The 16628-nt window shown below is 38.4% G+C and overlaps 2 long non-coding RNA genes across 2 annotated transcripts in view; both read right to left on the reverse strand.

Moving 5' to 3' along the window:
* The window catches only part of LOC113918495, a 41348-nt gene extending 32765 nt beyond the window's left edge, over nt 1-8583 (reverse strand). The window contains exon 1 of the long non-coding RNA XR_003518585.1: nt 8444-8583. This is a non-coding gene — a long non-coding RNA (uncharacterized LOC113918495). The remainder of the gene's footprint in view (nt 1-8443) is intronic.
* Nucleotides 8584-11273: 2690 nt separating this feature from the next.
* On the reverse strand, nt 11274-14893 carry LOC113916248. Its single transcript, XR_003517890.2, has 3 exons — nt 14763-14893; nt 11731-11876; nt 11274-11324 (listed from the first exon to the last, which is right to left on the reverse strand). It is a non-coding gene; the product is annotated as an uncharacterized LOC113916248 (long non-coding RNA).
* Nucleotides 14894-16628: the final 1735 nt, after the last annotated feature.

Below are 16628 nucleotides of genomic sequence, written 5' to 3' on the forward strand. Positions count from 1 at the left end.
AGGAAGAATGAAGGGGAGTAAGTCAGAGGGGGAGACGAGCCATGAGAGATGATGGACTCTGAAAAACAAACTGAGGGTTCTAGAGGGGAGGAGGGTAGGGGGATGGGTTAGCCTGGTGATGGGTATTAAAGAGGGCACATTCTGCATGGAGCACTGGGTGTTATGAACAAACAATGAATCATGGAACACTACATCAAAAACTAATGATGTAATATATGGTGATTAACATAACAATAAAAAAATTCAAAAAAATAAAATAAAATAAAAATAAACCACAGGACTAAATCACCCCTAATGTAATTCTCAGCTCAAAAACTCTATGCCTCTAAGTGATACTTGGCCACAGTGATTAACAATAAAAGGAATAGAACTTTTTAAGCATTTTTATTTCTTTCAATAGAAAAATAAACTATACTTTTCTATTCTATGAGAATTCCATTTTTATCCGTCATATTGCTTGATTTAACCTACGTTCATTAAAAGAACACTTAGTATTGTGCTCACCAAGTAAATAGGGCAACTTCTGATGTTAGTGTACTTTTTGTGTGTTTATCATATTATTAAACCTACCAGGGATGTGTTACAAATCAGATGAAATTATATGTAATCACTAAAACAATGAAATATGTATTTTTATGTAACAATATGGAATAATCTTGAAGATATATTATTCACTGACAAAAGCCAAGTACACAGAGATAAGTAAGTATGCTACTGTGTATTAAAAAAAGAAATACCTTTTTGTATTGTTTACATTTTTACCATAGACATGCATTACCTTTTGAAAAAAATAATTTAAAAAAATAGATTTTTCCATAGTAAAATATAACAGGAAAGAACAGATGCCCAAGATTTCATTTTCAAATAGCAATCCCAATCAACAGCACCAGTAGCAGCTGCTGTTTATCTTTATTTGATAAGAGCAAAGCAGCAGATAGAAATGAAAAATAAACTATATGAGAAGGCACCCATAAAGATCAAATTCCTGGTGGCCCTCAGATCCCGGTTGCCGTTGCTGTAAGTTGCAGAAGAGTTTCTCAGTCCCAATAAATGCTGTGATTTAATGGAAAGAACAAAGCATTTGGCATCAAACTGAGCTGAGTTTTAATTCTGGGTCTCCTACTTTCTGGCCATGCAAACACAGTGATGACTCTCTGAACCCCATTGTCTGCAGCAAACAGGTCAAAATACCAGTAACTCTTGCCACGTGACATGGTCATGAGACTTAAAATGAAATTGCAAGTGTCCCAGTGCACAGCAACCAATATGGACGAAGTGTGCTCCCTTCTGGTCTCCTTTGCAAACTCCTCTTTAGCAGGTCTGTAAGGATACAGTCATTCATTCATTCACTTAACAATGATAAGTGGACCATGTTAAACATTGGGGCTATCCCATAAAGCAGAGCAGATACATGACCTGCCTTCTAAAGCTTAGACTCCAGCAGAGAGAGGTGGCAGACCAAACATCTGTCATGATAAATCATGGTCAGGCTATATACCTGAGGAAGTGCAGGCCCATAAAAATGCCTATCAGGGGTGTAGAATCATAGAGGACATCAAGGAAGGCTTCTGGAGGAGGTTCTCTTAAAGATCAGGCCTGATGTGAGAGTAGGAGTTCGTGACGTGACTGCTGAGGGGAATATCTGTGGCTGCCCAGTGGTTGAGCTTGCCCTGGAAGGTAGTGTCTGGCAGGTGAAGGGTGAGAGCCCAGAGCTCACAAAGCAGCTCCCCCTCTGCTCCGCTGGTCACATGCATGTCTTTCCCAACCCATTAGTGAATGTAGCTACTGTTGGGCACAGTTGAAGAATGTAACAACTGAAGTTCAGAGAGAAGAGGTCTGTCGAAAGTCACCAAGCTGCTGAGTGGCAGAGCCAGGATTATGATGGTCTCTGCCACATTTGAAAGATCAGTAGAATTTGTGTCATGAAACTGAAATCCTGACTCAGAAGTATGTCTAGACTTTCAGCCACGCTAGTTACAGTGCTTGGTGCATAATAGATGTTCAGTAAATATGTCTTGAATGAATGAATAAATCCCAAGTTTGAAGGACCACTTGAAGCGTCCACTGTCTTTTAAATAATTTAAATTAATCCATACACCAGTCCTAGGATTGACATTTAAGCATCTTAAAGGTCTTGCAGAACTTCAAACCCCTCCCAGACCAGGTGTGTTTAAGACCCTGGATTGGATCTTCCTACAAAATGCTAAGGGAGCATCATGGCATCCAGAACAGCACCAAGAGGTCCACTTGGACTCTGAGATGGGTGAGAAATGACCCTGCATGGCAGTCCAAATGAAAAATTAGGAAACTAGGCCAAATAATCAGGAGGGATTATCTAAGAGTTAGCAGTTGAGGTTAGAACATGGCTCTGTAGTATGGAATCAATATGATTCATTCATTTGGAGCTGGTAAAAGAAAGTTAAGACATATTTCAGAAAGATCATTTGATTTTCCTCTTACAACGTGAATTTGATCCTTGCAATAGCCAAACCGAACAATCTAATGAAGACTGCGTCTGACAATGAAAAACAGAATCAGCGTGACTTGCTTCATTTTCTTTTTAGCTGAAACCAAGGTATGAGGTTCTCGAGAACATAAAGCTTCAGTGCACTGAACAAACTGTAGTGCTTTCTGAAGGACTCTGGTCTTTCAACATTGCACTGAGTATACTTTCTAGCTTTTCAAACATGGCTTCTGCATCTTAATTGCCCTATTTTAACTCTGAGTAATCTAATCCTGGGAGGTAAATTAGGCGCTTTTAGTGGTCTATTAACTTTCTCCTCCCCCTAAGGGAAAATTTATTAAATTGTCTTTATGTGTTCCAAGAAAGCAAACCTTGGAACTGGCCAGTAAGCTTGCAAGAGCCTAATGATGATCATGGAGTAAGTTCCACCAGCATTTATTGTTATTTTAATTCATTCCAAATGTAGACTTAAGCAATTAGCTATCTGATGCTTCCTGTCCCCCTCTTTTCTCCTCTTTCTTCACATACAAACACATGCACACTCTGTCACTTGCCCTTTCCGAACAACGCAAAGACCTGGACAACACCTACTTGTTTTTTAGATGCCCCTTCCTCTCAAAATCCCTTTCCTGACCCCAAGTCTAAGTTCAGGTGTTCCTCCAATGTCTTATGGCAATTGCTAATTTGTCCATCTCCACACTAGCCCACAGACAACATGAGAGCAGGAACTGTTTCTCTGATTGTCACTGTATCCCCGATTTCTGGCCAAGTACCTGGCGTGTGGTAAAGCACTCCATACATTTTTGTGAAATAAATGAATGAGTGCATTAATCTAGCTCTTGGGTGTTTAGACAATAAAGAAATATACTAATTCAATCAATTCCTTGACTATCTTCTATCAAGAAGGAAGTTATTAATTTCCCCAGGTTTAAAAAAAATTCATCTGCGGGAACATGAGAACATTCTCTCTGAGAACCTCTGGAATGTAATTTTAGGCTCCAGACCAAAAAAGAAAAAAAAATGTAGTCACACTAATGCTATTTCACAATATGTTTCCATAAGTATTGAAAAACAATTTAGGAGCAATAAGATTGCAGGTGTATTGGGTAGAAGGTACGTTATCTTATTTTTCAGAGATTACATATTCGTACTATATACTCATTTTATGCACAAGAGGGAAAAATGTAGATTTTTGATTCCCAGTTTAACGGCTCTTCAATATACCATGCAGCTAACAGAAAGGTATGAGAAAGAACTAAAAATTCAGAATTTGGAATTGGCGCAAAGAGATTATCTTTGGTGTAAATAAGCAAATAAGAGAAGTTGGCATCGGTAAGTACGCACTGAAAAATAAAGGAAAAAGTATAGGGAAAAGACCATACATTGTGATTTAGCCCCCAGCTCCAATTCTGAAAATCAAAACTTCATTTGACACCTCTGCATTTCACAAAATCACACACCAAGGAACACATGAGGTCATCAATTCTTGGAAACTAAGTAAATCTGTGGTTTACCTCCCAAGGTCTCTCCCTGGTTTCTGTTATCACTGGCAACAGAACCAGTGTTGGAAGGCCACTGTGAAATGAAGAATTCGCACAATCTGAAACTGCTTATGTCAGGCCTTTCTTCAGGGTGAAAATAATATTCAACAACTTTTAGCATGTGCTTACCACATCTGCACCCATTTTGGGTCAATCAGAAAAAAAAAAAAAACTCAGAACTGCTGGAAAGAAATAATCTACCCATTCAAAAGTAAAAACAGGGAAAGCCAGCTGCATATAAATCCTACAGATTGTGCTGATGAGATCCATGGATGGGCAGAAAGAGCTGCTTCAGGGAAAGAAAATCTAACTTCGGAGCAGAAAAGGCTCAGAACATAGATGGACAAAAGCAATTCCTAAGAGCTAACTGAAGGTTTTTTTATTCTATGACCCCCCAAATTCTCAAAGCAGTATTTCTTTCCCATATGTATTATTGATTAATTTATTGACTGACTGCACCCACCTCGTTTTTTTGAATAAAGAGAAGCACAAAGAAGCAAAGATGAAAAATCGTTCATAATCCAATTACTCAGTAATACCACTGTTATTTTTCCACCCTGGTTGAAACTTCACTGGTAACTCCTCACAGCCATCAATAAAATATGAGAGGATTTTCTACTAAACTTTATGTCAATTCTTTCTACAGTCAGATCTCTTCCTCGGTGTGAGAATTTTTAATCAGCAAGAAAATCCCCAAGGTAGAATCTAATGAGTTCCATAGTTGTTCAACTTGTTTAATGGCTTAAGTTCGTTCCATTTGCACCAGGTGAGTCAACTGAGGCACCCTTATGCCAGAATAGGGCTAGAGCTGAATGTTAACAGGGGTCTCAGTACCCCCCAGTTTCTCACAGACGTAAGAAAGAGTCCCCAGACTTCCCTCAATGGTAAAACAATGAACTGTCCCAAGTCTGCAACTGATTAACCTTCTTTACTGTTTGCTTATGAGTCAGAGCTCCAGTTTGATTTTGGCATGGACCAAATCATGAATAGTCACTTTTTTTATTTTTCAAAGCCATAGACAGAGTTGTTAACTAATGATCTCTTAAAGAGTGTCATTCATTAATACAGATATTGGGAAAGATAGTCTAGATGCATTGGTGCAGAGCAATTCTGATGGGAAATTGACTCTACTGATGCCTATTGCAACCTAGGCTCCTTATCTATATTATTTCATGTAATCCTAACAGTAACTATATGGAATAATTGCTATGATTATTAAATGAGAAAATGAGACTCAGTAAGATTAATAAGATTGGGAGAACGGGCTGAATGCAATGGAGTGAGCATTACACTTGGAAAAGAACGTGAATCAGTCACTACTGGAACTGCACAAACTGGCCACCGATAAAAATGACTCCCGTTTGTGTGACTTCATTGAGACGCATTAGCTGAATGAGCAGGTAAAATCCATCAAAGAATTGGGTGACCACATAACCAACCTGTGCAAGATGGGGGCTCCCGAATCTGGCATGGCAGAGTATCTCTTTGACAAGCACACCTTGGGAAACAGTGATAGTGAGAGCTAAGCCTTAGGCTGTCTTCCCATAGCCACAAGGGTGACTTCCCTGGTCACCAAGGCAGTGCGTGCATGTTGGGGTTACCTTTACCTTTTCTATAAGTTGTACCACAACATCTATTTAACTTCTTTCATTTGTACCATTCTTCAAATAAAGTAATTTAGTACCCCCCAAAATAATAATAATAATAAGTAACTCAAGATCACACTGTTTATATGTAATGGAACCAGGATTCAGGACCATAGGTTCATATCTTTCCCACTATAACACCGTGCCTGGTTGGAGAGAACAAGCCTTTTTATGATACATGAAAAAGAACTTCTTTGCCTATAAAAGATCATATATGTGTATAGTGACCCCAAAATTCTGAAGGTCTTGTGATACCAAATAGTCAAAATTCTAGAGGACTTTGACTAAAACACATAAACCTCGTATCTGTGTGCTCTTTATGTGAAAATAGCACCTTTCCTCATATGGTATTAGTGAAGATCAAAGAAGAAAATAAGTGGAGATGTGATATATAAAGTATAAAGCACGGTGGACATGTAAAGTATTATTGTCTGCAGAGTCCTCAAGGCCGTAGTTGATAAAAAGAAAAAACCCACAGGGGCACCTGGGTGGCACAGTTGGTTAAGCATCTGACTCTTGGATTTGACTCAGGTCATGATTTTGGGGTCATGACCTCGGGGTCGTGAGATCAAGTCCTGTGTCAGGCACCATGATCCATGCAGAGTCTGCTGGAGATTATCTCTCCCTGTCCCTGTTCCTTCCGCTTCTGCTGTCTCTCTCTCTCTCTCCCAAATAAAGAATTAAATTTATCATATGATCTCACTGATATGAGGAATTTGAGAAACAAGACAGGATCATAGGGGAGGAAAAATGAAACAAGATGAAACCAGAGAGGGAGACAAAATATAAGAGACTCTTCATCTCGGGAAACAAACTGAGGGTTGCTGGAACGGTGGGGGGTGGGAGGGATGGGGTGGCTGGGTGATGGACACTGGGGAGGGTCTGTGCTATGGTGAGTGCTGTGAATTGTGTAAGACTGATGAATCACAGACCTGTACCCCTGAAATAAATAATACAGTATATGTTAATAAAAAAATGGGTGAAAAAAATTAACTGCAAGCAATAAACATGAAGAGTGTAATCCAAAACATTTATATTTCTTTTAAACTATCTAGTGAATATGCCTTTTAAATCCCTGGTCAGTCACTCAACCCACAACTATTTATTGAATTCCTTTGTGTCTTGACCATGAGTTTGTACAGATACAAATCCCTGCTTCACTCTGAGATTTCCACAAGTCATCTGTCTCTACACCTATCTAGGAATACAAGTAGAGCATATCTAGCCCCTCATGTTGTCATCAGTCAGTGCGACAGGATATGAAATGATGCCTACACTGACCTGTCCACAAGCTAAGTTAGAAAATCGTTTTCTACATTCTCCTCACTGGACCTCTGGATGTGTAGAGGGAGAACAGATGTAACTGGCCTGGTCAACAGAACTTTTACTTAGCTGACAGCATGAGGTAGCCAAATGAGCTGCAAGTTGGTCATGATAGCTATTCTGTCAGTAACACTACTAATAAGGTTCCTGAATCAAAATCTTAACTCCAAGGATTTATATAAAGTTTATATAAATGTGTTCTATAACTTTAAAATTTATATAATGATTTATGTAAATATTTACATAGTTTCTGTAAAGATTTGCATAAAGCTGAGCCTTAAGAGGGCAAAGTGATTATTTTCTTAAAACTTGCCCAACATGGCATGTACTGAGAAACTGCTGAGGAAATCATAAGAAACTCAATTTTAGGGTAATCAGCCGTACGGCTTCAGAAAAATAATTTATTATTATTATTTTTTTTAAGATTTCATTTATTTATGAATGAGAAAGAGAACGAGAGATAGCATGAGAGGGAGGAGGGTCAGAGGGAGAAGCAGACTCCCTGCTGAACAGGGAGCCCGATGTGGGACTCGATCCCGGGGCTCCAGGATCATGACCTGAGCTGAAGGCAGTCGCTTAATCAACTGAGCCACCCAGGCACCCAATTTATTATTTTTAAAAAAAAGAGAAGTGAAGAGAGGGGAAAAAAGAGATGTGGAAAGACAGGAGGGAAAATGGGAAGGGCAAAGGGGAGGGAGAGGGAATGAGCCCTACACCAATGTCATTCAACCACCATTGATATGCCCTTCGGGCATGCAAGGACCCGCATGAGGTACTTGGAAGCCTACAGAGGTAAATGAAATACAACCATTCAACAAATCCGCAAATATTCGGTAAGCTAGGAGAAAAGTGGCTATTTTAAGATGTCACATCACCTGGAAATAAATCTCAGATTGCTTTAAATGAGAAATAAATCAGAAGTGTGCTTCAAACATATCCTGCTTGTTTAAACAATTATTAGAAGAATATATTTTCTTAAAGAAGCGATCTTGGTCTTTTCCTGGCACAGAACTGGGTGATGGCTATTAACCTGCGGCTGACAGGATGGGGTCCAGACCCACCACAGGCAGACAGCCATTTCATCACCTGGCAACAGGGCCAACGTCACACTGAAAATGTAGTGGTGATAGCAATTTTCCACAGGTTTTCTGACTCTAGTGTAAGAGGACACAGGATCAAGTGAACCGTAGTTTCAGACACTTGAGTTCTAAAATTAGCTGTGTCACTGATTACCCTTGACATAATTGGAGCAGCTGATCCAGCCCGTTTCTGTTGTTTGTTTATCCTAACAAATTCTGACTCAGTGCATATGCCTCAAATAAATACAAATCCAATTTTCAAAGGAGTTTTCCAAATAATTATATTTGAAAACAAGACGAGCTCTTGATTCCTAGAGCTTTCTACTTCGAATACACAAATAGGAATGTATTTCAATAGAAATTGTGAGTGTGAAAGACGAACTGCCTCACCAGCCTTCATTAACTTGCTCCCTCTATCTTCTTGGACACCTCCAGGAAGCTGCCAGCTAACTCTTCAAACTTAAGGAGATCCATTATCTTAAAGAAGCGTTACTATAAAACCAGGAGAGTCGTATGAAAACCAGCGAAGTTGCTCTAGTACACTAGTTTCCAAGTGAAGCACACAGCTATGTTTTGACTGAACAAAGTTCAAGTATTTATGCCTTTATTCTTGCCAAGATTTATTCAAAACATGTTTTCAGTGCCACTGGGAATGAAATTGTATCTGGCAAAGACAACAACTAGTACTATAAATAATGAACAAATTAGTACAAAGTGCCAGGAAACACCTCAAATAATTCTCTGCAAATCACAAAAACATGCAATTGAGTCTGTGGTGTGTATATTTTAGCTTGCTTCATTAAAAAGCATATTTTTTCTCAAAATATGCCACGCCAGCTTTAATCAAATGCTACTCATGTCTGACTTCAGTTATGTGATACTGGTTCATGTGCTTCTAAATCTAGAGGAGACAAAATTATTCAAGGGTTAAAACAAGACAAAAACTACAGACCACATATAATCCTCCTTATGCACAAAGAGAGAAGGGGGGTGAACTGTTGTGGGAAATATTTCTATTGTTTCATGAAAACAATCAAAAGTATTAAACAAGCAGAAGAAGGCAACCCTTGGAATAAACACTTTAATAGCAAGCAACATAGCAGTTCTCAATACTCTGGAGCAATAACCTTAGAGGAATGAGGAATGAAGGGAGTCTTTGTCCCCTGGCTCAGGACTTCACCTTCAGTTGACTTTGGCCTCATGGAAGACCCAGTTCTTCATCTACTGGAAAAGGTCTCTGCCTCACCAGTGCCATGACCTCGAGACAGGCCAAGGACCCTCTGATGCTGCTCCTCATCTAGAAGTTTGAGCATCACTCCTGGTCTCCCAGCAAGTTTGCTCCAGAGGAAAAAGAAAATATTAAACACCAGAGGTGTCTGGATGGCTCAGTCGTTAAGTGTCTGCCTTCGGCTCAGGTCCTGATTGGGATAGAGCCCTGCATCGGGCTCCCTGCTAAGCGGGAAGCCTACTTCTCCCTCTCCCACTCCCCCTGCTTGTGTTCCCTCTCTCGTTGTGTCTCTTTCTGTCAAATAAATAAATAAAATATTAAAAAATATATTAAACACCAGCCTTGTCACCTACACGTGCAAGGCCTAGTTTTAATTCATTTTTATCAGAAGTAATAGAGATAGATGGCTTTGTTTGGATGATGATGATGATGATGATGGCAGAATGCTTGGTATGTATTTTACTATTTTATTCTTGAATGAACTTCTTACTATTTTGTTTTAGTACAATTTAGTCAAAATGTGTTTATAAAGCATCTCCTTGCTCAGGTACCATAGACATGGCCACTGGTATATATTCTACTAACTACAGAGTAATGAGTTAAAACCCCTCCTCCTAAGGTGCAGATAATGCTGCGTGGGGACCACAGGAAGGAACCAATTGTGTCAGAATGGAGAGGGAAAACAAAGAAGGAAACATCAAACCCAGGATTTCAGGGAAGGAAGAAAAGGGACATAGAGCAGAGGAATATGCAAGTACAGGTTGACACACTAGCAAATGGAAAGAAACTAAATTTAAAAATTAGTTGTGGGCCAGATTACAAAATGAAAATCTTTGAGTCTCAAGCTAAGGGATTCAGACTTTATTTTACCCATAGAGAAAGGTGGGGGAACCGAGAAGAAGGGTGTGAGGAATGTACGAAACTAACATTCACCATTTTTTTAACTTAAACTTTAATTTTTTAGAGAGCTGTTTAAGGTTCACAGCACAACTGAAAGGAAGGTACAGAGATTTCCCATATACTCCCTCCCCCACACATGTATAGCTTTCTCCTTTGTTGACATCCCCCACAGAATGGTCCATTGGTTATGACTGATGAACCCACAGTGACACGTCATCATCCAAAGTCCATCGTTTACATTACAGTTCACTTCTGATGTTGTATATTCTATGGGTTTGGACAAATGTATCTATCATTATGGTATCATACAGAGTATTTTCGTGGTTCTAAAAATCCGTTGTGCTCCACCTATTCATCACTCCCCAACCCCACAGCAACCAATGATCCTTTTACAGATCCACTGATCCACTGATCCACAGTTTTTCTTTTCCAGAATGTCATGGAGTTGAAATCATACAGTATGTAGCCTTTTCAGATTGGTTTCTTTCACTTAGTAATTTATATTTAAGTTTCTTTCATGTCTTTTCATGTCTTGATAACTCATTCCTTTTTTGTACTGATTAATATTCCATTGTCTGGATGTACCACAGTTTTTTTGCCCATTCACCTACTGAAAGATAACTTGGTTGCTTCCAAGTGTTGGCAATTATGAATAAATCTGCTATAAATGTTCACACGCATGTTTCTGGGTGGACACAAGTTTTTAACTCCTTCTGAGTAAATACCAAAAAGTGCAAATCATATGGTAAGCTTTCATCATATTTTATTGATTTTAAGATGTACGTTTTTCATTTTTTGACAATTCTGACATTACATTATATCTTTCAGTGGATAGTGCCTCACAACAGGAATTATGACATAATTGTCATTGAGCATCCCTGCAGCTTATGTTTTCCTTCTTATGCATTTATAGGAATGACATATAATAACAATCTGACAAAATAAGTCTAAGAAAACATAGATATAAAAAGAAAAAGTCTAGGGCACCTGGGTGGCTCAGTCGTTAAGTGTCTGCCTTCGGCTCAGGTCATGATCCCAGGGTCCTGGGATTGAGTCCCACATCGGGCTCCCTGCTCAGCGGGGAGCCTGCTTCTCCCTCTGCCTCTCCCCCTGCTTGTGTTCCTTCTCTCGCGGTGTATCTCTCTGTCAAATAAATAAATAAAATCTTTAAAAAAAAAAAAAAGAAAGAAAAAGAATTAAAGCCATAGTCCTGTCTTCATCATTCGTAACTTTCAGATATTAAATAAGTCTCTTGATTGACCCACACGTCGGCTGAAAAGGAAGTACAACGTGTTCATAGTAAAGTCTCAACGAATTTAATTTTGGAAAGCTTCCACAACCCTAGACATTTTTATGACCTTCTTTGATTATGGCACAATAAAGGAAAATAACCAAAGTGTGAGAGTTCCTCTAATGTTTATTTACCTTTGGTGTAGTTTTAATTAAACCAAAAGGCAGGGCTGAGGTCTCTCACAGAAGAGTTTGATTTTTCAGGGAAGTGACTATGTTGACTACGGATGAAAAGACCCTCTAAATAGGCTTAAGGTACCTAATCACATGGGTGATCACCTCTGGCAAAGAAATCATCTCATGACTCTCCTTTGGTAACCAGGACACTGGAATCCAGAACTCCCACGAACAAAGCCTCTGTCACGTGCCCAGATCGTGCCAGTCTCCAGCCTGCCTGAATTAACGCTGAGTTTTGGGAATCAGAGGAGGAAAACAAAATCATGCACTTTTTAAAAAAGTTAACAAATACAAATGAGTTCATTTGTTCATGAATTTTGTGTTTAGATGGACATATTTCAAAGTATACTGACAAACATAGAGTCTTGGCTTGGAATCCTCCCCCCCTCCCCGTTTGTTAGCTCTTTAACCCAACAGACTTCTTAATTTAGCTAAATTTCCACTTCATTCTCTTATTTATCATTTGGCTATTTGTAGTTTTGACGGTGGACTTAATCTAAGAACATTCTCATGAATTTTCTTCCAAATTTTCATTTGAGGTCCCAACATTTTAGGTTAATACATACCCTGGCCTCACTGTACCTCCTCGGAGAGAGACAATCAGAATCCTGTGCATATGACAAACCCATCACATTTTTAGAGTGACATGTAAGTAGGGTGGCCATATAATTTATGGTCTGTACCAAGACATTTTTGAGAGTGGAAGAGAACATGACATTACTAATAATTACACAGGGACAATGGGTGTAATCCTGCTCTGAGTGAATGGTCATATTATTTATAAGGCTCTCAGTGATCTGGCTTCCAACTAGGTGCTCAGCTTCCTCTCTCTCTGCTCATGTTTTATTGTTTGAATGGACACATTCCTTTGCTGATTTAACAATTTTGGAATTGAACAAAATTCTTCTTTGGAAAGTCAAATTCTGACAGCTACTTCCAATAGGTAACTTTTTTTTTTTTTTTTTTACCAAAAGCCACCCAAGTTGAAAAGGAAAATATTTGGTTAAATTCATTTAGTATTTTGATCCAATATTCCTAAAAGAGAGTCAGAAAGATAAGGTTAAAGTAGCATTTCCCTTGGCATGTTCTAGAGAATACTGTCAGTAGGATCATAAAAAAATTCTGTACCCCGAGAAAAATCAGGTTAAATGACACTTAAGTAGTCTCCTTATTGTAGGCCTTCTCAGGACCACCAATTGTGACTCTTCAAGGGAAAGGTGAGGTGTGTTGTATTTCCCCAATTTAGGAGAGCCTGAAAAGGAGATAAATATTTCTTTGGTTCAATGGAAGACTTTTTAGGAAATGCTGGTCATTTAAGGGGCCAAGAGTTTTATTTGTTAGTTACTTCGCTTATTTCCATAGTTAGTACTTCAATATCTGCCACCCTGAAGTAGTGGTTTAGGCTAAGTTGAAGGTAATTACTTCCTTTGTCAATTTACTTTTGTCCCCGGGTATTGTTATGATTAGGTTTGAAGCTATATAAGTGTAGCGGTAAGACTTGGGGAGGATACAAAAATCACTGGTATGGTGTGTTTGTGGGTAGGAATTTCTCCAATTCCGTAAGCTACCTCTGAAGGTCTAAAGAATTTATAACACTCCACTCAAACGGTCTTTAATAACCAGCTTCCTCTTTCCCTTTAACAACATATTGTAAATGGACTGAAACCAACCTGACCATTTCCTTTCTGGGTAATCAAGGGACAGGCCATGCTCTCCTTTAGTTGGTAAGACAATCAGGATATGAAAAAGAAATCCTGGCAAAGTTATTGAGATAAATCCTCAAACGAAACTCAGATAAAGTACAAGTAAACTTAGTAACTGCATACCCTTTTGGAAAAAAAAAAAAATGAATTTGAAAGGATCCAATAAGGATTTTAAGACCAGCCATTAAAGACAATTTAAAAAAAATGGAAATTTAGAAACATTGTCTCTCAGAGTATGATTTCTGAAAAAGATACAATTTAAACATGAAACTCTTGATAAATGGGTAAGTTATTTCACTCTGCCTTGGAGTTTTAAAATAATGTTCCACATGTCATCTGATAAACAGCAAAACCTGAAAAGGATCCCAGGAGAAGGTTTCCTATTGCCAGGTTTGTTTGTTTGTTTGTTTTCCTTAGTTTTATGGCCCCAAAACTTAACAAACTTTTACTATCATTCATCTTTAATTGTAATTTTTTTGGAATGTACTTCTAAAAGAAAAGTTAAATACTGACCACTAAATATTATAATCATCCAAATAACAGATTAAAAATGCAGGGAAGATGCCAAATGTTGCCATCTTACTTGGAGAATAAAGTATATTCTTCATTTCTTCATTTGTTTCTGGAAGAATGTATTTTGTAGTGGCTAAGACTTCAGACTTCAAGTCAGACAGATTTAAGTCCTAGCTCTGTCACTGGATACTGTGACACTGGACAAATTTCTACACAATTCAAGGCCTCATCTGCAAAATGGAATGCTAATAGTGACTCACTTATGAGCATCTTGTAAGGATTCAATGAACAGAAATATGTAAAGTCTTTGGCCCAAGTGCTGGCATATAGTAAATTCTCAATAAATGTCATTATTAAATGGAGATTTACTATATACAAATGCTTTCCATTAAGCATAGTTTGAGTTGGCTGGGTATTTATCAAGAATCCAGATTTCCAGTCATTTAGCATTTAGCATGCCTACTATACATAGTGACCATATTATCCGTGCTATCACACATCTTTGGTTTAAGTCACTATATATCAAGAATCAAGCTTTTACTAGCTCCCCCTTTGCTTCTTTCTCTAGCTTGTGCTTTCCCCCGTTATCTTCTCCTTCCTGAGATAGCCATTCTGAAAATTCTACACTTGCTGCTGTTGAAAGAAGATCTATAGAGAAAAGAAGTCTAAGCAAAGTGAGTGCCAGACTCTGGCCATCAGTGTTTCCAGGAATCAAAGATTCCCATGTCTTTACTGTCACCATGCCCTGCCACCATTCTAGAGAAGTAAACCCGTGTAAACTGCTACTACTAGTCAACGCTAACAACTAGCTCCACAGGCCCTTGTATTAATCGGCTAGGGCTGCCATAACAAAATCCCATGGGCTGGTACCAGAAGCAACAGAGATCTACTTTCTCACAGTTCTAGAGGCTGGAATCCAGATCGAGGTGCCATCAGGGTTGGTTTCCAGCGAGAGCTCTCTTCCTGCCTTGTGCACAGCCGCTTCCTCACTATGCCTTCACATGACCTTTCTTCTGTGTGCATGTGGAGAGGGCGAGCTCCTTGGTAGCTCTTCTGAGGAGGACACAGTCCTTGTTTGCGTATAACACCCAGTGCTCAAACAATGAATCATGGAACACTACATCAAAAACTAATGATGTAATGTATGGTGATTAACAAAACATAATAAAATAAAATTAAAAAATAAAAAGGCTATAAGTAAAACAAAACAAAACAAAACAAAACAAAAAAGAGGACACAGTCCTATTGGATTAGGACCCCACCCTGATAATCTCACTTAACCCTAATTACCTCCTTAAAGGCCTTCTTTACAAATGCAGTCACATTGCAGGTGAGGGCTCAACATTTGAGTTGAGGATGGGGAGACAATTCAGCCCAGAACAGCCCTGCTTTTGCTCATCATTGTGAAGACACGTTAAATCCCCTTCATGCCCCTTTGTTTAGATATGGTCTTTGCAGGAAGAGCAGGAGAGGAAAAGCACTATCTAAGGAAGAGAAAGGGGATGGTAGATATCTGAAATGGTTCAAATAAAATATTTATTTTTTGCACTTTTTCAAATGAAATATCAGGGTATTCTTTTGAAATTCAAAACATAACACTTCTTTCTCATCTGCTTCCTTTCTCACTAATGAATATGTATAGCATTTTCCTGTCTCTCTCATAACACTGACCACCTCCTACCTGGCAATATTTAGTTGTTTACATGTTTCATTTTTCTTATTAAAAAATTAAGTATCTTGAGAGTGGGATCTGTGTCCAGTTATTTTATTACTCATAGTAGTTAACAGAAAGTTTTCCAGAAAGTGATCTTTGATTTATTTGATACATTTGGGTTCAGTACCTACCATAAGCTAGGCTGCCACTTCTTGATTAGAATTTCCTAATAAATACATTAATAAACTTCTAAATTAAAAATATTAAATAAATGTATAAAATAAATTCATAAAAATGTGGAACATTTAAGAGAATTATTTATTTATTTTAAAATTTTATTTATTTATTATTATTTTTCTTTTTAAAGAGCAGTAGAGAGAAAGAGAGTGGAGCGAGAGGGATAGAGCGAGAGGGAGACAGAGACTCTCAAGCAGGCTCCACACCTAGTGTGGAGTTTGATCTCACAACCCTGAGATTATGACCTGAGCTGAGATCAAGAGTCAGACACGTAACCGACTGAGCCACCCAGGTGCCCCAAGGATTATTTATTTATCATTGATTATTATATTATTCTAACCCAAACTTTTAGATATTTATAAAGTACATTGAAAATTTATCATCATTCCTGCCATATACATGAGCAAAGGTATGGCTCAGAAATAGTTTTCTTTTCGTTCTACATTATATAGAACATGTGCAAATTCATATCCTCAGAAGTGATGTTTTTCACGATGAAGGAAAACTTAAAATCAAATTGCCCAGCACTATGACTGGCACAAGTTCATCAATAGCAATGCTAGGACAGTTTATAGGAATTCTGCATACCACTGGGTGGCAGGCTCCTTAAGGGCAGGAATTAGTTTATTTTCCTTAATATATTTAGACCCTGTGGCCCCAGAATGCTGTCTTGAATTTAGCAGTTGCTTGAGAAATATTTATAGCATAGAATCAAATAAAACTGAATGTATTAGAAATGTTGTTTAATACAGGAAGAGCTCTGAATAACTTCTTAATTCGTTTTAACAGATTACCTCCGCCCGCTTACCAGCATAACCCTGCTGTTTCCAATACAGTAGCCACGACCAATATAAGGGTATTTAGTCCTTGAAA

This window comes from Zalophus californianus, chromosome 1 (assembly GCF_009762305.2).
Source record: "Zalophus californianus isolate mZalCal1 chromosome 1, mZalCal1.pri.v2, whole genome shotgun sequence".
Lineage (NCBI taxonomy): Eukaryota > Metazoa > Chordata > Mammalia > Carnivora > Otariidae > Zalophus > Zalophus californianus.